The 24,905-nt window shown below is 35.3% G+C and overlaps 1 protein-coding gene and 1 long non-coding RNA gene across 3 annotated transcripts in view; one reads left to right on the forward strand and one right to left on the reverse strand.

Annotated features, from left to right (window-relative positions):
• LOC108000231 (uncharacterized) overlaps positions 1–24,905 on the reverse strand; it is a 305,633-nt gene that overhangs the window by 115,872 nt on the left and 164,856 nt on the right. The gene's annotated exons all lie outside the window — the stretch shown is intronic.
• Positions 9,289–12,329, forward strand: LOC133667467 (uncharacterized). Its single transcript, XR_009833017.1, has 2 exons — positions 9,289–11,560; positions 11,725–12,329. It is a non-coding gene; the product is annotated as an uncharacterized LOC133667467 (long non-coding RNA).

A 24,905-nucleotide genomic window follows, 5' to 3' on the forward strand; every position in this document is an offset into this window, starting at 1 on the left:
GATAATAAATGTTATACATTTTTAAATGTTTCACTGAAAATTGGATTAAATCGGAAAGCAAAATGTGTACTAGAAATTTTGATAGGAGATGAATAGACTATAGAATATTTTTCATTCTTAACTGTAATAAATATCCTAACTCTTTAAATGTACCTGCCTCACTGAAAATTGGATTAAATCGAAAAGCAAAATGTGTACTAGAAATTCTGATAGGAAATGAATAGACTATATAATATTTTTGATTCTTAACTGTAATAAATCCTACCACTTTAAATATACCTGCCTCACTGAAAATTGGATTAGATCAGAAAACAAGGACTGTATTATTAATTTTGATAGGAGATGAATAGACTATAGAATATTTTTGATTATTAACCATATTGGTAATAAATATTCTAAAAATCTCTTAAATGCATCTCTTAAATGCATTGAAAATTGGATTAAATCAAAAAGCAACGTATGTATTAGGAATTCTGATGGGAGATGGACTATAGAATATTTTTGATTATTAACCGTATTGGTAATAAATATCATATTTTTGATTCTTAACCATATTGGTAATAAATATTCTAAAAATCTCTTATCTGCTTCATTGAAAATTGGATTAAATCAAAAAGCAAGATATATATTAGGAATTCTGATGGGAGATGAATAAACTACAGAATATTTTTGATTCTTAACCATATTGGTAATAAATATCCTATTTCTTTAAATATCTACTTCACTGAAAATTGGATTAGACAGGAAAGCAAGACTGTTTCTTAGAAATTCCAGTAGGAGATGAATAGACTATAGAATATTTTTGATTCTTAACTATATTGATAATAAATATTCTATCTCTTAAATGTATCTGCGTTATTGCTTGGATTAGACAAGGAAACAAGGTATTAGGAATTCTGATGGGAGATGAATAAACTACAGAATATTTTTGATTCTTAACCATATTGGTAATAAATATCCTATTTAAATGTTTATTAAATTATTTTATATCTACTTCACTGAAAATTGGATTAGACAGGAAAGCAAGACTGTTTCTTAGAAATTCCAGTAGGAGATGAATAGACTTACAGAATATTTTTGATTCTTAACCATATTGGTAATAAATATCCTATTTCTTTAAATATCTACTATTTTATATCTACTTCACTGAAAATTGGATTAGACAGGAAAGCAAGACTGTTTCTTAGAAATTCCAGTAGGAGATGAATAGACTATAGAATATTTTTGATTCTTAACCGTAATAAATATCCTATCACTTTAAATGTATCTGCTTCACTGAAAAATAAGTTAATAGGAACGTGTTGGAGACACTTGATAAATCTTCCGATATATTCTGAAGAGTATATTTATCCGTGCAATTGAAATTACGAATACTTTTCACAGACAGGAAATCGACCATTTGAGAATCACACGAACGAATATCTCTAATCCCTTCCAGGAAAGAGTTTAGAGTCTTTCGATACACTTGAGTATCGTTCACTATCCAACACCGATATTTCAATTTCCTCATCAAATCGAATCAAGCCCGCGTTCTAACGAAACCCGATTCACCTGTAAGTTGGCGGATCCTTCCAGCTAGGCTTCCTGGCGGAGGAAGAGAAACGACGAATTTCTAAATTCGAGATTGTCCGCGGTCGGCCTCCGCTCAGGCGGAATCTTTATTTCACCGTGGGCGTCGTCGTCCTCGCGTAATTAGTCGCGACGCGAGTTCCAATTACGAGACGCGACATCGGCCCTAATGAGGCACTTGCAAGTAAGCTGGCAAGGGCTTTGACTAATTAAGTCCCAGCAGGGCTCGCCATCGGCGACCCCTTCTCAACCCTCTCTCTCTCTATCTATTTCTCCATCCCCCTTTTTCCATCCGCATCGAGTCCTCCTGGCTCGCTCGCCATCCGCTCTCTTAACTGGCAAACTTTTATCCGGCAACGATGCATCGATCACGAGATGGCGGCCATTGTTTGGAAGGAAATAATGGACCGTGCATCGTCAGCTAATAAGCTGGCACGACGCTCCGCTACCAATTTGTACGCGTACCGGAGAGAGAGTCATCTTGTGGACGATCCAGAGCGAAGGGACAACAGGTAGCCGCGATTGAATGGACGTTCGATCTCGATTGTTCGTATCCCCTTCTTGGACTTGATGGGTTGCAAGGTAAAAACAGGCTCGAGTTTCGATTGCGTTTAATCGAGATGCGTTAATATGATAATAGACGAATCGTATTGTCAGATTATATTTATATTATATTATCAGATATCAGATCCCTGTATGGAAGCCATTTTATCGAAAAATGAAAGAATCCATCAAAATCACGCTGTTTCTGACGAGACCTTCTTACATTCGGCCAAAAACTTCTCGCCAAAGGTAGAGAACTCCTTTTGGAAGTAAAGAGCTCGACGAGTCGAGAAAATTCGCGATTCGCCTATTCGAATTCCGAACGAGAAACGTTTGCACAAGGATCGAGGAAAAGGCAAAGAATGATAGAACGGGGAGGAGGAAGCACGGAGAGGAACGAAGCCACGTTGGGTACACGTGGGTACATCTGCATGCGAGACACGGGAAGATGTTTGCCGAGCAATTTCTCCCCCCCTGATACGCGATCGAACTCACCCTCTTGATTAGCCACGGAATATGAGCGTTCAAGGTAACGAGGAAGCAAGGACGCAAATCGATGGATAGATTGGAATCCGATGGGTTGATATTCAATTTCGAGGTTAGGGGGGAGAATCGATGGCTGGCGAATGGCGATCGAAATTCGATACGTCGTGAATATTTTCCCATTTTTGCATTTCCCCCTTGGTGCACACACACACACACACACACACAATTCGATAATGTTAAGGGTCAACCATTTTGCCTATTTTTAAAACGTAATTCGTTCTAATCGGTAAATTGCAGTTCTCCGATGCGAAATATATTCTGTTCGTCAAAAAATTTGACAATTTTTCCTTTTTTAAAAACGAATTTCGTCCAGAATTCACGAACGTTTATCATTCTTCCCCAAGGAAGAAAAAACCAGGTAGATCTTCATTTTCCAAATGGAACCATTTCAACCAGGTTGAAAGAAGAACGGGAAACGATCCCGCTTGATGAAAGATGGAATACACGGGGTCAGAGAGGGTGGATGGAAGATGAGGCAGTGTGGCGAAGGGTCGAAAAATGAATGGAAGGTATTCAGAATGGGATCAAAAATTCGAGAGCGATGAATGTGCCACGTGTACAGCTTGCGTTCGAACAGCTTTCTCAAAAATGATGAAAGAAAGGGAAAGTATTAATGGATCTCGCTCTTAACACTTTTAACCTTGATTTCTTATTCCCTTTGTCATCTCACTTCGAAATACCATTTTCATTCCATAATACCAAAGTGATATTAAATATTTATCTTCATTCATCATCAATTCTACGATTGACGAAAGACTGGGCAAGGAACGAGTCTCCCCGACCAGGTCACGTTTGAGGGAAAGTTGGAAAAAAATCATAATCGCGGGAAATTTTTCACGGTTGTAGACTTAGACCAGATGGGAGAGGATGGGAGGAGGCAGAGGGGTCGTCGCGACGCTGGGATAACAGCCGCGGAGCCGTGCAAATATTTGCGGAACCCGGGGAATCGCGTTTGCCGAAAGTTCGTTAGAGCCGGCAGAAGGTGGATTTTCGAAGCGTAATTGCGAGAACAATAACGCGGGTGGAGCGTCCGCGAAATGAGCACGACCTTGTTGTTTCCACGGCTCTTGGTCGACGTGGGTTGATCGTCGGAATTTTTCACGGCTCGTTTCTTCTATACTTGATTAGCGGCCTGATCAAACGGATCTCGTTTCGTGTCGATCGCATTTTCTGCGATATCTGTGTTCATAGGTGTGATATGAATGATTACGTTTGCAAACTGTCGGTGTAGATGGCGTCCTCGTCTAACCTAACCTATATAGCGTAATATATAGTGCAACCGCGAATATCGTATCGATATAATGGTATATATATTCGATTTAAATTAGGTGGGTTATTTTCTGTTGGATGCATCGTCGTTATTGGATTTGTCACAGTCACGAAAATTTGAAGCGCGAGCGTGAATGGCTTTTGATTCAATCTAGCCACAAGTGAACACGAATGGATAGACGAGTTGAATTAAGTGGATTGCATCACTGTTGGTCATTATTGGATTAATAATTACATTTGGAAAAATATAGATGTTCTTATCTATAGTACTATATAATCTATCTAATCTATAGTGTAGGATAGCCAATACTTGTTCTATTTATCCTAAAAGTTACGAATATTTTTATCGCCCCTTCGTAAAACCAGACTCGTACGTTATTCTCAAAGTTTTCTCAAACGGGGGAACGCAGATGCACACCACGTGGAGAGCAAGTAAATATCTAGTATGGGTCAATGCCAACTTGGAGATACACCCAGGGAACACGTTCTCGTGGAGTTAAAAAGATACCCACTTTCATTTCGAAGGGGGAGTAAACGGCCGTCTCCTCCACTGTCCTTTAGCTCCTCTTTCGCGCTGAACGAGTCCTTTATGCACTCGCAGGGGACAAGTATCACGAAATGCTCGTCCAAATGGTCGTCCAATGCTATTTAATTACCCCTTTCGAGCCGGCTTGGCCCGATGCCGGCGTTAAGTGGATGCTTCGAATTTAAATGCCATTTCGACGCGCTTTTCGCGCCGATTTCAATGAATCTCTTCACAGGAATCTCTGGGTGGTCTACGTTTTAACCTTGATTCCCGCGAGAGAAGGCCGTCCAATCCCTTCAACTTCCCTCTTTGAAGAGAGAATTGTACGCGCGTGCTTGCTTTGGAATTCGAAAAAACATCAACGTTATAATGCATGCGTTATATACAATCACAAATCCTTTTCTCCTCACCCCTATCCAACGAGAAAGAACAGACTTGATAAAAATGTACAAACATTTTATAACGAAATGCCTCCGCATTCATCAATTACTCTCCAATCTTCGACCCCTATCTCGTTAATCAAGCCTCCTCGATTCATACGTCTCCTGGCGCTTTCATTTCGCCCCACATTCACCCCTTTCTTCGTGTTTCTCATCTTCCGGCCGACCGATCCCTCCCCCTCCGAGCGGAGAAACTCGTAAACTACCGGAACTGATATCTGGCCAGAGATTCTGACCCTCCCCCCTCCTCATCAGACCCGCACCCTTTGGGATATACCACCCCCTCGCTCGCGTCCAGGCGTTCCAGGTTGTTCGAAATTGCAGCCACTTTCGAAGCTATTCGTGTACGCGCCTGGGGGCGAGTTTCGCGTTTTGTTTCCATGGGCGTAGGATCGGGACGGGGGTAAGAAGAAGGGGTTGAAGGGGTTCATTTTCAAAATGCAACCCTTACAGCCGGATTGGCACGGTATTGTAGAAAAAATATCGCGGTTTTCGGCCCCGAAATTTCGGTACGCGGGCTTTAATCACGGTAGTGATTAATATCTTCATTATTCAGAAACTCGGAATCTGACGTTGAATAGTGGTGGGTGGGTAAGATAAAACGTGAATGTACGTGCCCCGTCATATTATATCGTATACACGTGTATAATGTATGACGTATGAGGTAAGTAAATTGGATTAAAGGGATAAATTGTTGTTGATAGTTGGACAGTAATTATCGATGCTTTCTGTGTATATTGTAACTATAAATTATTGTTGTTTTCATGTTTGAGGGAAAGAGATATTTTTATGTATAATCGGTGTTCTTTTATTCCATGCAGTTACTACGTTTAATGGCTCAGAAAAATATGTATTGAAAGTTTTACTGCTACAATTAGAAGGGAGAAATTTTAGAAAAATTTATTTTCAAAATTTTAACGCGAAAATTGAATAATGATAAATGAGAATGATCTATACTCCATTCCAATGTTACGAAAGGTAAGAGAGAGTCTTTAAAGTTATTTCTTATGTTTATTTCAGAGAAATACATTAAAATCTCTTTACATGTACCATAAGAAGTTTCGAAATTTTTACGAAAACTAGAATAATCTAATCTATACTCCATTCAATGCTACGAAAGATAAAAGACAATCTTTAAAGTTATTTCAGAGAAATACACTGAAACTTCTTTGTATTTACTATAAGAAATTAGAATTAGATATTTTTAAAATTGTAACAAAAAACTACAATAACTTAATCTATATTCCATTCATGCTACGAAAAATAAAAGACAATTTCTAAAGTTAATGAGTCTTTTATTTCTTATATTTATTTCAGAGAAATACACTGAAATCTCTTTGCATTTACTATAAGAAATTAAAGAAAATTAATTTATTTTCGAAATTGTAAAAACTAGAATCACTGTCTCTTTTATTTCTTATATTTCTTTCAAATACATATATAATAAGAAAGAAATTGGAGACAATTGATTTATTTTCGAAATTGTGAGGGAAACGTGATAACCAGGATAACTTGATCTATACTCCATTCAATGTTAGAAGAAATAAAAATTATATAATATTTTTAGAAAATTTTTCCATCCTCAATGAAGGAGGACATCTATTAAAACGAGATGAATTTTTATTTTTTTGCAACAGGTATTTTTTTCGGTTACTCGCAACGATTGCCAGCTGGCAGCCGGCGTCACTGTTATTTTTCCGCGGCGTGACCGAATTTACGCTCTAACGCTTCGACAAATGCGGAAAAATGCGAATCGGTTGTTTTGGGTTCCGAAACGGATGCTTCTATGCTCGGTTGTCGCGCGAAATTTCGAAAAAAAAAAATAAATAAATAAAAAGGAAATAAAGATATATGGGCTCAAATTTCACTCTCGAAACTGACAGAAAGGATGTCCTCCCCCAACCTGGAAAAAAATACTTCCTCATGAATTCAATCTGTATAGCAGTTTATGGCAGGCGAAGAAATAAATTTTTTCATTTACGTTGCAATTCAAAAACGTTTGCACTGTCCTAATAATTTGCAATTTTTCTGTCTTTTATATTGGATGTTGAGATTCGTTCGAAGAATTTAAAGTCCAAATATAAAAATTGTTGCTCGAGAGTTACTTATTAATTTAAGTTTCTATTGTCATTTCATTTCATCTAAATGTAATTTATTACAACTGTTCCTTGTATATCATTATTAACATCTTGTATAAAGAAAATTTCATAAAATAAGATTCTAAATTCTATCATTGAAATGTCTATTTAAATAGAGTTCTACAAAATAATCAGTTAACCTTTGTCGAATTTATTTATGCTTATTATTTTTACTATTACAATTAATAACTTATAATGTTAATATAATCTCAAGTTACAGAATTATCTTTCAGAATTCAATTAAAATTATTAAAATATCTTGAAACTTGCAAAATATAATTAACAACATAATTTTACATCATGATTTATTAACTGATCGATGATTTTTCAAATTATTAATCATTTTGGTTTCTCCAATATCTATAATTTATCATTTGAACGTTTGCGTAGCGTTTGAACTGATCGACACAAAAATAGTTTGAACGATACCTCTCCCCTGTATACTTAGTTTCCAACTATTCGATCAGACCAATGCTGGTATCGCTGCTTCAAAGTCAAATTCAAATATCCTTTGATAAATATCCATACTATTCGATGCTGGTTTAGGAACAAAGACAAGCAATGGACATTTTACATTTTAGGATCATTAAAGAGGCATTCCTCTAAATTATTTGCACGCAGGTCAACGATTTGGGATTTGTAAATAAAGAAAAAATAATTTCCTTCCTTCCATTAAATCCTATAATCGCAGTTCATCTACGTTTTGTAATCGCTCTTCAAGAGTGAATTCGTGCACAGTCGTTTTTTGTGATTCTATGACAGAGATGAAGCTTAAAAATAACAATGACTGACTCGTTTCTCGAAATACGAATCAATTAAACTTTTCCATTTGTGCAATTTGTTCGATACCAAGTAATTTTTCAAATTGATTTCGATATAGTTTTCATAAATTATGCTCGTCGTTATAGACAAGATTATATTTAGATTGTTAATTCGAAATAAAGTTCAAAATCAGGAATTTATTTTATTACTCAAAATTATGTATTTCTTTCAATAAACGTATTAAATTGCAGTTTATTTACTCTTGTATTCAGTATATTTTTATTATATTATTGTTCGTTACCTTGAGCTTTAATTTGTTAATAAATTTATCTTTATCTAGTCAAAAAATTACAAAAATATATTTTGTAAAAAGAGATCGGTAGTTATGGTCACGTGGCGCTAGTGTCGCATCATCGTCTTACACGATTTAAATGCGAGGGAAAAAAATTCTAAATGCAAGTAATTTAAAAACTTTTGAATATCTCTTGTATAGAATAAAATCTGCTATTTCAATTAAATGGATACATCTAAAAAGATACGCGTGTGCTTGTCAAAATTAACAACTGAATTGTTGCAACCTCTTTGTTAGAATTAATTTTCGTTCGTTTTAAGTCGAAATCGAACGAGAAATTGTCGCATAATTACAATTCTGGACAATTTTTCTATATTTCAATGGCTTATTTTTTTTGAGGAAGAATTTCGAAAGATTGCTAGAAATTTTATCGATTCTTCCAATCTTGAATAAAAATTTTGAATCCTTTCTCTCCTCCTTAAACATCCAGAAATAACGAAGAAAATAAGACAAATAAAACAATGTAAGCCCATAAGAAAATATTCGATATGATTGAAAGCTAAGTTTATTTAATATATAAATATACAAAATATATCACAAGATATAACAAAGCGTCCAACGATTTTTATCAAATAATTTTATTCCCGAATGCAAAAATCTACATCCAAATACGAATGAAACATTAATTTCTCATTTTAATTTTCGCGAGATATCCATTTTCACTTTCAATTCCGCGGATATCGACGAAAGATAAGCTTCGAAAAATAACAAACGAATGTAAGCGGAACTTGAACGATATTAAAAACTAGAACTGATTTTAATTGCAGATTTTCAATTCAATAATCCAAACTTTTCGAATTATAGCTAATCTAATTGCTGGAAGAAGGGAAAATAGCAAAGTTGCCCCCCAACTGTCCAACAAACGGACAGAAACAAGGAGGGGGAGGGACACGATTGGCCGATTCAAAATTCAGTACCCGTGTCGCCACCTGGATATCTCCGGGTAACTTTGTTTCGAAACAAGGTGGATCACGTTTTCGATATCGTGATCGGATCGCAAAATTTATTCGTGCGTTATTAATAAGCGAGGAGGGAGAACACTCGGACGTGGCTCGACCGATTTGCATGCGCGAGATTAACCAGAAAGGTTCGTTTATGGGAATCGGCGACGCTTCGAGCAATTTCGAGCAAGTGTGTGGACACGTTGGAAGTCGAACGACTTTGGAAAACTACCCCCTCACGAAGAGATAGTGCGATCCTCCACACCTGGGGCGCGATTTCCACGAGTCGTTTCTTGCACTCCATCGTATTTAAGAAAGTGTGATTAATTCCGTTCAAGTTTAACATACGTTTATTTCGATTGTTTCGAGTGAATTTTGCTCGCCATTTTATTTGATCGAGGTTATTGCTTTCGATTATTCGCTCTTTGAAATAATTGATGTAATCGGGATAATACAAATATTGAATTTTTAGTTATTTCTGTTGAAAATACGTTAATAAATAAAAGAATAAAAAATTGAAAGAGGGGAAGTTTCTTTCAGGATGAATAACGCGATTCGAGATAAACATAGATAGATGTATGAATTATTTTTAAATAATTTTTTACTCGTATTAATTCGTTCGAGATAGATTAAAAAATTATTCGATATAATTGAAATTTTTATTTGAACGAATTAATTCCCGTTTCCGACAAGTGTTGGGCATATTTCATTTCAAGTATATATACGCAAATTGAAATGATGAATTATCGATTTTAATATTTTTATTTTTTCGAATGATGTGAAAAATTTAATTTTATTTCCCGTGAAACGCATATATATTATTTTCAAATATTTAATTATTTATTTATTTATTTATTTATTTATTCGAGTTAATCCACTTAAATAAATTAGTAAATTTGACGTAAAAGCTTGCGATGAAACGTTATTTTATTTCAACTTTCATTCTATCCGCGATATGTATTGTTAAATTCTGGGGGAATTTATGCTAACCACATTTAAAACTAAAATGTTATTCCCATGAAACAATTGGTGGGAAAGATCATCCGTGTTGTACTAAATCTAACACCATTGTAACGAGCGAAAACAATTTTTCTACAGGCGTAGATTATTCAACGTGAAAAATATATTTAAATAAAAAATTACTTCGTTTGAAAACTTTGTGAGTGAGAAAGTAATTTAAAACGCAAATTATTTATACCCTTTTTTAGATAATAATTAGATAACAATACAACTTGATTGGAAAAAAGACAAAGGTTAAATATTATTATAATAATAATTTTAATATTCGTTACTTGAAATTTTTTCACGTTTGAAATAGAATCTAAACTTTCCTATTTATCACTCCTTTTATTATCCTAATAAAATAAATCATTCAAAGCTAACCTATTTTATCTTAAAATTACGATATAAAATATTCGTAAACATCTTAATTTCAAATCCAACCTCGCGAGAGAAAAAATTCACGAAACTATCTAATACGTGACAATTAATATTCTCGTTTCGTTTAATGTATCCCTGTTCGCTGATAATAGCCGTCCGCGTATCGAGTAATTGCGCTACTTTTTCACGTCTTCTTTCCCGCAGCAACACCCGCACTATTCGCATGAATAATGCGTCGCGATTAATTGCGAGTCGCCCACGGCGTTTAGCCGATACTACCCGTGTTCCCAGATTTTTCCACCCGTGAAAAACGCTTGCTCGCGCGTTTTTTTTTTTTTTTTTTTTTTTTTTTTTGAAAAGCGGCATGCGCAACACAAATTTACACCGTGATATTCGAGCTTTATTATTCGAACGTAAATTTGAAAATCGCAACATCGTAGACACGTATTATCGTACGAGCTTTCGAACAAGTCGAACGATATTATTTTATCCGAGTCTCGTTTGCGTTCTACGATTAAGTAGATTGAAGCGAAACTCTTGAATCCGCTACGATTCGCTTTAAAATTTCGATCGAATTCGTCTATTAAAATTGACGAAACTTTGAATCGCCGTAACTCCGAAGTTAGTTAACGCAAAACGATAAATGGACGATCGTTGGAAGCGGGGAATCATGCTCTTTAAAACGGTGCTTGATTTATCGCGATACGATTTCCAGTTTCCGAGATATCGTTGTGTAAAGAAGAGAGTAATTTTTAACTTGTCCACTATCTCCGTCCTTTTCGCGCGCTTCAACCAATCACTTCCACCTCCTCCCCACCACTCGACCCAGTGTATCTTAGAAACTCTATTACATTCTATTAAAATCAGAAAAACTTTAAACCGCTGTAACTCCGGACGTATCGACTTCTGTTCAACGAATGAAATACGATTAGAAGCGTGGAATTTTGCTCTGTGTCTTATATTATTTCCAATCTTGTTACACACGCACATCTCCTGTTTGCATATTCTCGTTTATTTTGATATAAACCTTGCACTGGTCAATTGCGAGCTACCAAATGTGATGATGAATATCTCGATAACTGTAAATATGACGAGTAAGTAAAAGGCAATTTCGATAATTTTCTTCATTTTATCTACGAGTTTTGATTTCAAGTTTTTTACGAGATAAAATGAAAATTTTATTTTTAATTTTGCTACTTTTCCATTTTCTATTTCTGCTTTATTTTGGTTATTCTGCTTAAAATGGTTTCTGTTACAGATTTTCTTTGTACATGAATCGCTTCTTGTGTTTATTACGATGTAAATAAAAATATGTATAAATCAAGAAAACGAACTAAACGAACTAACTAAATTATACTCTTTAGAGTTCGTTCAATTTTTATTAAACATTTTTAAAATTATTAAACACGTATACGTAGTAATCGAAGCAACTGTTCCAGTTACGTGTTCAAGCCTGTTTATGCCGGGTATACGCGGCATGAAGAAAGAATTTCTCTTAATTACGCGAGAATTTCTCCTAACAGGAGTCAAAGAGGAACGCTGAATACATCATATTTCTAGCAATTTCATCGTAAAAACAACGATTTTGCTTGAAAAGTTTTTCAACATCCCTTGGAAATATGGAGGATTTTAAACTTTTAAGACCTTCGAAAACGTTGGACATCATTAGTCCGTAAACGAGCGAGTGCTTGAAAATTTACAAGATGGTGGCTCGAGGCGGCAAGTCTTGAAACTTATGGACCCTCGTTAATAACTGGAACGGAAATAAACATCGATCTCTTCGACGTTTGTTACGCAAAAACGCAATGTATTATTCGATTAATTGTTAAAAAATCTCAAAACATATAAATAAATATATATATAATTTTAATATAACAATGAAAGATAATTCCTTAAAATTTATTCTAAACTTTTTTTGAAAATCATCCTGGATATTTTGTTCGATCCAGGAAAAAAAAAACGTTCGAAAAATCATCGCATCGCAAATTAATTTACGATCGTTTCGTTAATTACCCTCCTTGGAACAAAATTTCGGAATGATAATTAAATTCTACCGCCTTTGGCGATCGTGGATCACTCGATACGACTCCGGTTAAAGAGAATATTAAGTTCCTCCCTTGGACGATTCCTACCATCGAAAGACGAACATTCTGGTAATTGGCCAGCTTTCCTTCGAGGCCGAGGAGCTTATTAATTTAAGTGGTTCATTCAATTTGGAAACCGTGGCCAAGCCGTTGAATAGTTCCACCCAGAGTCTTCCCTTGATTTTTCGGTTTTTAGTTAGGAGCTCGACTGGATCTCGTCTGTCCCCGTTTCCGGCCAGTTTACATGGTGGTGGATTCCCAGTTTGCCGGGGAATTTCCAAAGCAATTAAACGTAAAAACTCATTATAAAGGAGGAGAAAGGATGGAAAAGGAAGAGGCAAACTTAAAATCAGCTATTCTCTTTTAACTCCTCATTGTTCCTAAATATAAGAATCCTGTTGAAAGTTCGTTGCGAAAAACGTGTAATACGAATTATATGCAACCGGTTAACTGTCGATTTCTCAGAGATTCCTATAAATAAAACCTCTTCCAGAAATTGAAATTAGTAGCTAATTCTATGTAATTCCTTTACCTGCTGTGAACGAATAACTCGGAGAATTAATCGATCAATGGATAATCAAGCGCGAAATTCAAAATTCAAAATAACAGGAAAAAAGTATCCATCCGAGAAAGTTGAAACGCGGATAACCTAGATCAAAAAGCACGAGCCATTCCCAAAGGCGAAGTCAGCCCTGTGTCCAGAATATTTCACGAGGCTCCCCCTCCTCCTCGCCCAGCCTTTTTGCAGCATTCCAACATCGTTTGATGATTGAAACGTGACGTTACACGCGATATCGATTATACGTGGCCACGTCCGACCCAACTGCTGTATAAATCCTCTCACTTGCGAAAAGAGAGAGAGAGAGTCGAAAAAGAATCGGCTCGAAGGGATGATGGTTCGATGCCTTCCCCAGAGACCAACCGTCTTTTCGTTTCCCTTGACGCGTCGCTCTTCGCAGTTTTTACCCCCTCCAACTGCCTCGTTTCGAACCGCGGGATAAAAAGCGATTCGAACCGGCTGCCTTTTACCTCTCCCATCCCTCTTCTCCGCCTTTCCCTCTCTTTCCCTCTTCGAGCTTTTCACGGTCGCATTGATTTTTCTCCCCGCCAACCCGATTCACGGGAGCACGATGAACGACCGCGACGTGCGTTCGACGTCTCCGCCCGATTATTCTCTTTCGCTAAAATTTGTTTATTGTTCGCGTAGCCGCGATTTGAACTTTCGCTTTCGATTCGAGCGGATTTTTTGAGGGGGGAGGATACAAAGGGATAGTTTTATTATTGAGTTTATTCGAAAATGTTTGGCCGAGATAAAGATTTGAGCGTATTCGAGGATCTTCTTGTTTAATTTTTCTTTGTAGTTGAGATGTTTATTTAAAAGTTACTTCATTCCGAGTAAGTAAATTCGTTTGATCTAAGTTTGAGTTTATTTACATCTTTTGTATCTATTTTGTAAAATTTGATTCTAACGAAAATTCGAAATTTATTTTTCGACTTAAATTAATCCTCGAATTTGTATCTAAAATTTAAATATCATCAAAATTTGTAAAGAAAAACAATTCAAAAGCATTGATTTCAGCTATATCTACATATATTCACATAATCCTTGATTTTGATAAATTCGTAAAACTTTTATAACTGTATGTGAACTTGACGCGAAGTAAGAAGAGCGGACTGAAAATAAGTCGTAAACGAGATTATCGAACGCGATAATTCGAAGGCTCGGTGAGAAGAGGAGAGTGAGGTCGGTTGGTCGGTTAACACACTGTTTCACACACGAGGCATCCGTCTCTCGCATTCGTCCGTGGATTTACTGCGTCGGTTTATATTCACGCGACACGCGGCCGGGAGAAAAGTGGATACAATGCGCGAAATGTGTAAATTCATGTCACGGGGAATGCGCGGCAGAGAATAATGACTGGAACCACTTCACGCGTTTCCCGCTGTATACGTGTTTATTATTTATTATTCGATTTAAAACGCGAAGGAACGGCGATATTTCAACCGCGAGAAAAACTTGCCCACCTGTGCTTCACCGTTTCTTATTTCCAACTATTCTCTCGAGCGTGCGTGTGCTCGCGCGGAATGCCTCGAGTGTGATTAAATAATGAGAGACGCGAAGAGAGAAGGACGTTCGAATTGATTTTCGATATATAGTGTAACTATTTGGACTATCGTCGTTATCGAAGAAATAATAAATTGGGAATCATCGTGAAAATTATTTATCGTTTATTTGATAATTATTTTTTAGTGTCGAGAATAGTGTGTATATTTTACGTATTCGGAAGATTATAAGCAAGTTTTGAACGACTTTTCTCAGTGTATATACATTCGATATTATACGTTATATTTGTAATAAATTCGTATGAAATTAATCACGAATTTTTCATTCAAGAGATTCGATTGTCATTTATAGATACTAAAATTGAGGTTTGCGTTAGTTTATTGTATTTGACGCTAGGAGGCGTCAATATATGAAGAGGACTCTTTTATAAATTTGCGTATTTCTATATCCATGAAATTTTTTCAAAGAAAGTAACATTTTTTCCAATATTTTTATCAATTTGTGAAATTCTTTTTTTGTTCTGGATTACGTACAACGAAATATAATCGAAGAAAATAAGATAATCTTAAATTTAGGATAAAAGTTACGAGAAATTATTTAAAGCAATTAATTAATTTATAATAACGATAATAAGGTGTAGAAATTATGTAAAGCAATTAAATAATTAATTAAATTTATGATAATATCAAATTGTAGAAATTATTTAAAACAGCTGCAATCAATTAACTTTGCAATTAATTAACGTATTATTAATAAAAGTTAATTACCGTTCTTACATTGTATAATATATTAATATTAATTACAATCTAAAAAAAATCAAATTATTAATCATTGACGAGTGAAATGGAGAAATTATTTATCGATAAAAAAAAATCCATATTTTACTATCCGCGAAGAAAAAAACATAAATATCCTTATTCGAGTACAAAAATTCCATAACTTTGGAACTTTCAAGTTGGAATAAAAGAACCGCAAGAATAGATTCTTTATTTATTTTTTTTTTCGAGCTATAAATCTGCGCTAACTCTAATCCCAAATAATAAGACATTAGAGCACAGACGGTCTTTCAGAGGCGCCGATAAAATTTACGGCACCACGGTATTAAACGTGTACAGATCGGGGCAAGGCCCAGCAGTTACCCTGCTCGACTACCATTTATGAAATATTTTTCACCGCAATTTATCGATCTACCATTATTCCTTCTCAAGGATAGTCCGCTCTTAACGAAAATCGTATACGTGGGTGGCGGTGAAAAAATATTTGCCTCATCGTTCTCGATACACACGCACGAAGGTCGGTTTTTCACCGTTCGAGGAGGATGAGCAGTCGAGCCGCAGAGGGAGGACATCGGGTGGAAATTTGCGGAGCCGTGACGCTTTAAATCTACTTTAAACCGCTTTTCGATCCCCGTGTATGCTTAGCCACTTGGACGATCGAGTCGACACGAAGGAGCGCATCGTAGGATCGATCGAAATTAAGGAGAATCGCAGCTCTAAGAATTATACGAGAACTGTTTGAATTGGTCAAATTCGATATTTTAAATTTTAAATTTTCGCGCCAAAATATAAAAATTTTCGATGGAATTGAGCAGATTCGATCGATTTAAATTTTTGAAATGTTTCTAATTTGTGGAAATGGGATAATTAATTTCGAAGCTAATTAGTTTTTAGTTCCCAGGCTTTCATCGATTTTAAAGAATTGGAAGCCATATTAATAAGAACAAACAACGAAGTAAACGATTCAAAGTATGATATATTTATTGTTTGAGGAAAAAATGTTAATAAAATTGTTGGTTAAAATAGTAAATAGTAATAGCAAGTCGATCGAATTTTCGTTATTTTTTATCTTAAATGTTCTATAGCATCATAAATCTATCATAAGCTTATATATATATATATATATAATATACAGAAGATTAACAGAACGATTCGAGGAATATTTGACTTGAGTCAAGTAAGATTAAAGCACGGTAAAGGTAAGATTTTAACCCTGCAATTAGCGAGAACGAGGAAGAGGCGAAGAGTGTCTGGATTCAAGAACGTTCTCTGTTTGACTTCGTTTTCTTCAGGTTGTTTCACTGGATTTATACGTGTAAGATAGTTAGGGTGCATTAAAGGTGTCCTACTTTTCGAGAGGACGAAAGAGAAGAGGGTCGTGTAATTAACACAATAAGGGATGAAGATAGATATTTCAACGATATTATTAGAAATAACATTACACGTGACGTTATATTCTTATATAAACGTAGACATTTCCCTCGTGTCAATACAAATACGATATACATAATAATTAATTAATTCGGGCACGGAATTCTGAGGATCGAGTCGTCAGTCAAGTCTTTATCTTTTCGGTCTGGGAAAAAGATTAAAATACTTTTCTATATAACAGTTTCTATATATAACAGAATAAAACGATATAACGAAAATTTCTCTTTTTTTTCTTTTTTTTATAACACGTGCCTTCTCACTTTTTCGTCTCTGGTAGATTAATTTTATCGTCGCGGCATAAACACAGTACTTAATTCAACCAAAAAAGAACGAGCGTGAACGAACGAGATAAAGATCGGTGTCAAGTTTCATACGTCACGCTTTGCTCGAAAAATTCTATTTCCAAAAATTGGTCGAGGATACAGTCAACGTCACGTATCGAATCGCTATTCCATTAATCTCCGTCGCAAACTCGTTCCGTGTTAAAAAAGGGGGAAACAAGAAAAGAAGAAAAAAGGAAAAACGAAAGTAGCGAACAAACGCGACAATCCAGCTTCGCAATTAATTATTGCGAAACATCGTGTCTCCAATAAGACTCGAATATTGCCCGACCAAGCGATGAAAATTGCGACGAATATTGCCACAACCAAAGAGCTCGACCTCTCGCGCTTAAACTCGTCGAAAAAACAACGAATAAAGGTACGAAAAACACTGAGAAAAAAAATTGGAAACGTAATTATTGAACCTTTGGAAACGAAAGTGGTTGGCGTTTTCAGCGTAAATTCCGTCACGGTAAGGCACTTACCGACTGAGTTATTCGTAATTCACGTTATTGCCTCGCCGTGTATAATCGCGAACTTTTCTTTTACTCTCTCTCTCTCTCTCTGCTTTTCTCTTGATGGTACGTTCGCTTTCGTTAATTTTCTCCTCGTTTCAAAGTAGTCGGGCCAAAATTGGCTAGGAATTCGAGGAAAGGCTTCAATTTTCATCGCTCGTGCCGTTTGAAAATATTTTCCCCGCCAAACTGGACTAAAGTTTCTGAATGAATTTCGGTGTAACGTCGCGGCGGCCACTTTCGAGGCCGCGTAATTAATTAAAACGCCTTGCGATATTGCTGGCCACTGTCGCGCGTACATGGATATTGGAAAGGATAACAATTTCGCGAACGAAACGCAACAAGAATATATCATATATCATATATCACATGATAATAAGAAACATTATTTTTGCATTGTTCAAAAATTCGTAAAACACAAAATACGATATTACAGAGCAACGAAATTATAATAATATTAAAAAATAAATTAACAATATATATCCATATCCCACTTATCATTCACATTTTTTATGATTACACTGAAAATCAATTTTGAATTTCAATCAATTTTAAATTATGATAAACTCCTACCTTTTTACCTGAGAAGGAGCTTCCTTCTTATCAAAAATAATAATCGTTCCACGTTTTTCCGATTTACTCTCGCTCCTTTCGCCCGGTATCGCGATCCCTCTCCGCTACACCCTTAAATTAAAAAGCGTCTGGAGGTGGTTAACGATCGCGGGAGTAAAATATAGGTGGAAAGTCTAGACGATCATCATTCGAGAAAGTAAATCCACCGAGTGGCTGTGGTTCTGGCACATATTTCAAGTTTAACGTCCCGCCCAATCCCACCAACCAGGGGCGGGGGACGTTCGCCGAATGTCGAGAGGAGGGGGAAGAAATTTCAACAGGCGCGATATTACGGGAAATGCGGCTGGCTGGGAATTAGGGGGAGCAATTTTCTTAAAGAACGCGTTGCGATGTAAATTCGCGTTGCAGCTTCTCGCGCTGCGGCTATTAATCTTGCCGCTTTCGGGGCAGAGAAAACGGCTAAATACCGGGCGATTAAATCTCTCGATGCGGCGTCTTAGCGGCCGCCGGAAACCGCGTCGTCCCCCCGTTCCCCTCCCTGATAAAGTCATTAACAACCGCGTATTTTTCCCCCTTAATGAGCTTGAACGTTATCAAGATGGGAGCCAAGGGTGGTAATATCAATTTCAAGCCGAGGATTACTCGTGTACCTTTCTCGATTGTTTTCCATTTCGCTTGTACGCGATAATACTACCCTGTTTCTCTCGTTTCGCTTTTAGAAAGGGATTGTTTGGGGAATATCCTACTCTCTGTCGAGGAGGAGAAAAATCGTGCGAAAGCGAATACGGTAGTTTTCTACGTTATCGGTATAGCGCTCGGATTTCTTCGGCATCGTTCGTTAAGAATCGGTTTCTTCCGTCAATCGAATTCTTACCAGAGAAAAAGTGAGGTTAGGGAGAATTATCAAATTGAACACACGTTAAAAAGGATTAATACCTTCAAAATTTGTACTTTTACGTAAAAATATTATTAAATTCGGATAAGATTTCCAACTTCATTTTTCACTCGCTGAAAATCGTCGTCGCCTTTTCGAAAAAATTAATCTTTGAAACCAAATGAGGTGTAACATTCTCGTCACTGACACCTCTCAATCAAGGAACGTACGAAATGAGAGAAACATCCCGGATCCAGGCTTCTATCGGTTAATCGAAGCTCATTGACTTTTCCTCTACACAGATCGGCATAGGAAGCTGAAGTTCATTTTGCAGAACGGGAAAAAAGAAAGATACGTCCCTTTTCCGGTGTTTTCAATATCCGGCACTCTACTAAATTTCGGCCAACCCGATTTTATTAATGTTCAATTAATTAAAAATGTGTATATATATATATGCACACACGTTATTTTATCGTGCTTCTCTCTCTCTCTCTCTCTCTCTCCTCTTCTCGCATATCTCGGTCGCCATTTTGCATTGCTGGTTGGAAAGTTTTCCACGATTTGGAAGATTGCACGTGTGTGATTTTTCATTTTATCAGCCAATATGGATGCATATTGTTTTGGCTAATCATGGCAGATGATTGATATATAATATTTCCGTGATAAATTAATTAATAAGTAGGATATTGTTGTAAAATGATCGTTGTAATGAAATCTGAATGCATGTTATTATTTGATAGGTTACCGAAAAGTGATTGATTATTGGCTAATTATCGAGTGTAGAATTAATTTAGCTTGAAACACGATGTTGCGATGTTTCGTTTAGAGAGAGATGTGAATCAAGTTGAAACCTATTGTTCGGAAGAAAAATTGATATGAATTGAGGCAAATCGTGAAATATTCACTGCTCCATTTTGTATAATCAACCACCGCTCTAATTTCATTTTGTAAAATAATTCTTTCTTACGATCGAATAATATCGTATTTCTAAAATTGAATTAAAATGCAGTGGAAATTAAAAAGAGAGGGAGATTTCAAAAACCTGTTGCAACAAATATAAAATACGTAAAATTTTCATTACATTCCATAAACGCCTCGAAAAAAGCCCAAGATCAAAAATATAAAAACAATTATACGAATTATTGTAAAGCTAAGCAATGAAGACCCTCGAGAAGCTTTTGAAAATCATACTTAAGAGTTGAGAAAACGAAATAACGATTATAGATCAGAAATATAAAAACAATTATTATAAATACATAAATAAATACAAACTTACAAGAATAAAATTGTAAGATTAACCAATGAAGACCCTTGAGAAGCTTTTGAAAATTATACTTAAGAGTTGAGAAAACAAAATAACGATTATAGATCAGAAATATAAAAACAATTATTATAAATACATAAATAAATACAAACTTACAAGAATAAAATTGTAAAATTAACCAATGAACAAAAATTAACCGTCGAGAAGCTTTTGAAAATCATACTTAAGAGTTGAGAAAACGAAATAACAATTATAAATCAGAAATATAAAAACAATTATTATAAATACATAAATAAATACAAACTTACAAGAATAAAATTGTAAGATTAACCAATGAACAAAAATTAACCCTCGAAAAGTTTTTGAAAATCATACTTAAGAGTTGAGAAAACAAAATAACGATTATAGATCAGAAATATAAAAACAATTATTATAAATACATAAATAAATACAAACTTACAAGAATAAAATTGTAAAATTAACCAATGAACAAAAATTAACCGTCGAGAAGCTTTTGAAAATCATACTTAAGAGTTGAGAAAACGAAATAACAATTATAAATCAGAAATATAAAAACAATTATTATAAATACATAAATAAATACAAACTTACAAGAATAAAATTGTAAAATTAACCAATGAACAAAAATTAACCGTCGAGAAGCTTTTGAAAATCATACTTAAGAGTTGAGAAAACGAAATAACAATTATAAATCAGAAATATAAAAACAATTATTATAAATACATAAATAAATACAAACTTACAAGAATAAAATTGTAAGATTAACCAATGAACAAAAATTAACCCTCGAAAAGTTTTTGAAAATCATACTTAAGAGTTGAGAAAACGAAATAACAATTATAAATCAGAAATATAAAAACAATTATTATAAATACATAAATAAATACAAACTTACAAGAATAAAATTGTAAAATTAACCAATGAACAAAAATTAACCGTCGAGAAGCTTTTGAAAATCATACTTAAGAGTTGAGAAAACGAAATAACAATTATAAATCAGAAATATAAAAACAATTATTATAAATACATAAATAAATACAAACTTACACGAATAAAATTGTAAGATTAACCAATGAAGACCCTTGAGAAGCTTTTGAAAATTATACTTAAGAGTTGAGAAAACAAAATAACGATTATAGATCAGAAATATAAAAACAATTATTATAAATACATAAATAAATACAAACTTACACGAATAAAATTGTAAGATTAACCAATGAAGACCCTTGAGAAGCTTTTGAAAATTATACTTAAGAGTTGAGAAAACAAAATAACGATTATAGATCAGAAATATAAAAACAATTATTATAAATACATAAATAAATACAAACTTACACGAATAAAATTGTAAGATTAACCAATGAAGACCCTTGAGAAGCTTTTAAAAATTATACTTAAGAGTTGAGAAAACAAAATAACGATTATAGATCAGAAATATAAAAATAATTATTATAAATACATAAATAAATACAAACTAACACGAATAAAATTGTAAGATTAACCAATGAAGACCTTCGAGAAGCTTTTGAAAATCATACTTAAGAGTTGAGAAAACGAAAAAATTACGATACAATTATTATTATTATTATATTATCAATTATATGACGGTTCGAGTCTCTTCGAAATTCTCTCGATCGGTATCAACGACGAGCTCCACGCGTTGCCGGGGAAATAACATTAATTTTGGACGACACCGAGGACCGATTCGATCTACGCGGAACGAGCCGATTATGCCAGCGATTATCGTAATTGCGACTATCGTATTGCCTCTGGTGTTAAGGCTTTCCCGTTGTGCATCCGAAACTAAAGGTGAAAACGTGGACGAAATCGATCGGGCCTCGAGCACCCCCAGAGGACACTTGGGCGCAGCTGATTCACCTGCATGTGAATCGCGTTGCTGAATTAATTGTCCTATACGGAGGTATAATGTTTATTGTTTGCCAACAATGCGCGCGAGATATCTGGTTTTCGGGGATAAGGGGATGGCTCCTTTCATGCCGGGTTAAAACTCTCGATCGGGGAGCAATGGATTGATTGCATCACGTGGTTCCTGGAATAATTTTTAATTTTTCGAAATTTGTGATCGACGCTTTGTGAACTATAATGGAAAATATTCGTAGATTAACTTCAGTGATTGGATTTATATTGGATTTCTGAATAACTTTTAATTTTGGCGGCAAAATGTCAAGTTGTGAATTTATAGAGAATTGAAAAATGTTTATAAAAGTGATGAGATCTGTTATGGTTTCTGAATAATTTTTAATTTTTGCGCCGAAATGGTCGACTCTAGCAAGTTTTATGGGAAACGTTTATAGGTTAACTTCAGTGATTAAATGTGTAACAGTCTCTGAATAATTTTTAATTTTGGCGCCAAAATGCGTGATCGACTGTAACACGCTTCGAGGAGGATTTTTAAAATTGAATATATTTTTTCTAAATAATTTTCAATTTTGCCGCCAAAATGTAACCTCGTTAAAAAGTATTTACAGGATTAAAAGCGATTAATTTGAATTTTCTGAAAAATTTTTAATTTCACCGTCAAAACGTATGATTTAATCCTACTACGCTTTGCCGAGGATTAAAAAAAAAATGTACAACGTACAGAACGTTTATACTTTATTCGAAATTACAAAACGAAATTTTTTCTACGTTAAGATCAAATTTTTATTTTGTAAACGGATGTACAACGTATAACTTTTCGATGGATTAAATTGCTTACGTCGAAGAATCATTAGCATAGAAAATATTGTAACTGGAAGTTTGTAAACGACACGCTGTACAAAATATAAGGAAAAATATCACTTCACGTGTTTCTTATCTTTCCTATGCCAACTTCTACAAACTTCAACTTGCATATATATATCTTTTAAACTAATGACTTTTCGACATGAATAGCTTAATACTTCCTTATAATAACGAGCTGCATCGATTAACGGATGAATAATCGCATAATTCCGTTTAAAAAGGCGCGTGTCATCTTCGTAATAACCTCTGTATAATCCATTTAAAAGAAAACTATTAAAATATCCTGCGTGCAAAAATATTCCTACATCGATTTTTCGATTCAAATTTTCAAATATATAATAGCAACAAAGTATACCCCACTCTTTGTCCAACCCTTTGTCCAATAACTCGAACGGGAAAAAACGGAATTAAAAATTAAACCGGATGAAAAGGATCCAACATTTTCACGAAATCGATGAACCTTTCCTCCCTCCCTCGATAAAGGAACGAGTTCATCGACCTTCTCGAATCAAGGAAAACGATGAATGAACGGACGAATGAATAAAATTCCCGCGGATCGATCGGCGCCTTTCGTTCTTGAAAACCGGTGGCCACCGTTAAAAGGGACGGGACAATGGGCTGGCAAATAATTTCGAAGGCACTTCAATAAACAGAAATAAATGCGCGATAGATTAAGGGCCGTGGTGAACAGGCGGCGCGCAATTTGATCGAAACGGATAAATGCCGTTTTGAAAACGAACGACTTCATTTGTCCGCGGCTGAAGGGGAGGGGAGGCTGTACACAGATCCAACATGGGCTCGTGTGTGCACGTGTCCCCACGTGACGCGCGCGGTTTAACGAGCTTTCGGATAAAACATTTGGGAAATGGTTGGTGGGATTAATTAAATAATTAAACCGGCTAATTATCTTCACGCGTGGATAACATCGGAATCGTGATTATCGACGGGTCGCTGAGACGTTGCCCACCAGATAAAAGCGAGCCCTACTTTTGTCGTCACGTCAGATAATACGTAAGATAAGGAAAAGGTGATTCTTCCTTTATATTTGTTAGAGAAAAGAAAAGAGGTTTCAAGAAGAAGGCTTGTATCTTGGAAGAAACTTTATTAGGCGATGAATAAACTATTATCTGTCGACTGCTCCTTGACACAGCGGGAGCATAGTCGAGTGAAGGAATGTTCCAACTAGGGCAAGTTATTTTTAGATCGAAGTCCAAGCAGGCCAGGAGAATAGAGAATAGAATAGAGGAGGCCTGTCCATAATGCTTCAAGTTGACATTCTTATAAAGGTTATGAAAAATGTGCATCTCGAAAGGTCGATTGGATTACACGATGGATAGATTTCTCCTACATAAAGTTCATTTAAAAAAAAAAAAACCAACTTTCTTAAAGATAAATGTATCGAACGTATGCAAAATATTCGTAATATCAAAGAATATAAAAGTATGATCTATGATAGACCGGTTATTTTCAAAATGCAAAGATAAACAATTGGGGGATAGTAGGAAGAAAAAGTACGAGTCGAGCGGTTAATGCGATATTTGCACGAAATAGTTTACGAACGATACGTTTCGTGGTTATTTTGCCACATTGCGGTGGCAAAAAGTCGAAGCCCGGTGTTAAAGCGAAATTCATGCGGAAGGGCCGAAACAGGGCAATTCATCATCGGCCGTGTGGGTTTCGTACACACAACGCGTTTGTTAACCTTATCGCCGGTAAACGCTCGAAATTTGTTAGACCGAACACGATCTAAATAGCCGGGTCCCGGTTCTTG

The sequence above is a fragment of the Apis cerana genome, linkage group LG16, assembly GCF_029169275.1.
Source record: "Apis cerana isolate GH-2021 linkage group LG16, AcerK_1.0, whole genome shotgun sequence".
In the NCBI taxonomy this organism is placed as follows: Eukaryota; Metazoa; Arthropoda; class Insecta; order Hymenoptera; family Apidae; genus Apis; species Apis cerana.